The 1,520-nt window shown below is 45.3% G+C and overlaps 1 pseudogene; it reads right to left on the bottom strand.

Moving 5' to 3' along the window:
• Positions 1–6: 6 nt before the first annotated feature.
• Positions 7–629, bottom strand: LOC112835822 (small ubiquitin-related modifier 3 pseudogene; annotated as a pseudogene).
• Positions 630–1,520: the final 891 nt, after the last annotated feature.

The raw sequence follows: 1,520 nt of genomic DNA, 5'->3' as shown, positions 1-1,520 counted from the left end.
AAAACAAACCCAAAAACCCTCACAACTCACTTCACCCCAACAAAGACAAGTGTGACTGGCCCGCTTCCAGCTGCAGGCTCCCCCCTGCAGACAGAGTTCTGAGTTGCCCTCACAAAATGTCAAAGACAGGGAGGTAATTTTGGTGACTGTCCCCAGGTTTCCGCAGACTCCGTTGTGATGGGTATGGTCACTTGTTCACTCTTCAGCAGATGCAGGGACGACACGGAGGGGACAGAGACAGCCGCTCTGCCACGAGCCCCCCGTCTGCTGCTGGAACACGTCGATGGTGTCTTCGTCCTCCATCCCCAGCTGTGCGGCGGTGTCTGTTTCGTTAATTGGCTGCCCATCAAACCTGAATCTAATCTGTCTCATTGATAAGCCCTGCCTCTCGCAGTACGCCTTCATCAGCTTGCTCAGCGGGGTGTGTCCCTTGATTTTGAAGCGCACCACGGAACCGCCCTGCCCGGCCACCTTCAGGTTGATGTGGTCGTTCTCTGTCTTCACGCCCTCCTTGGGCTTCTCCTGGGACATGGCTGTGCGCGGCGGCGGGGAAGCAGGCAGCGCCGGAGCCGGCGAGTCAAGCTCTCCGCCCGCGGCTCTCCCGCCGCAACTGCTCGCGGGGCCGCGCTTTGCCCCCCAGATCCTTAGCACAATTTTTAAAAATCCTATTCTACCTAAAGTTCATTCGGAACATGTGCTCATATAATATGCTAATTTATTATGCATGAATTGCTATCCATTCCAATGCTGAAATCATGCTTTTTATCCAGGCTGGGACTAGGATAAAGACAAGTGCCTCAGATGCAAAATTTAATTAGTTGTCAAAGAACTCAGTGATTATGGTAAGTAATGTTTAATGCATTATTTTTAAAAACATCAAAATTAATGCTGAAAATCCCATGATGAACAGAATTATCAACATTTAAATAAAGAGAAGATCAGTAAAAATGCCAAACCAAGCCATACTGATGCCTGAGGCCAAAAGAAAAATCAGTAATACTGATACAGGGTTAAACCTTTTTATCTCCATCGACTCTCAGATGACTTTGCCACAATCTTACTAATAAGACTGAATTCATCTGATCGAAACTTCATCCCATTTCCTCCTCTTCGTTCCTCAAATCAAAGAATCCACTTTTCCTTTACTTCTGTCTCTGAGATGTTCTCCCTGTAAGAATTTGGTATACTTGGACCCAACTTCTGTCCCAGTATAAGTCTTTCCCTTATTTTTGTTGATGGTACGACCACACTCCCAGATACTTAAGAATCTGAGTCTGAATCTGCTGAATATATCTGAATACATCTGAATCTAAGTCTTAAATCTGCTGCTGGTAAGTCTACCTCTCTGTCAACAGCTAGAACCATTAAATTGTAAATTCTATTTCTAATTGTGGAATCTAACCCAATTCAACATTGCTGTTCCTGCTGACGCTCTCTCCTTATTTTACATAACAGCTGTGTTTGCAAACACTTTTACCAATACAGTTTTCAATCTACTGCCAGTTAAATATTGTTAAAGC

This window comes from Callorhinus ursinus, unplaced genomic scaffold, assembly GCF_003265705.2.
Source record: "Callorhinus ursinus isolate GAN/ISIS: 27379988/994484 unplaced genomic scaffold, GSC_fseal_2.0 scaffold4, whole genome shotgun sequence".
NCBI classification, from domain to species: Eukaryota; Metazoa; Chordata; class Mammalia; order Carnivora; family Otariidae; genus Callorhinus; species Callorhinus ursinus.
The sequence above is the reverse complement of the archived record's forward strand: the minus strand, read 5'-3'. Positions and strand labels throughout refer to the sequence as shown.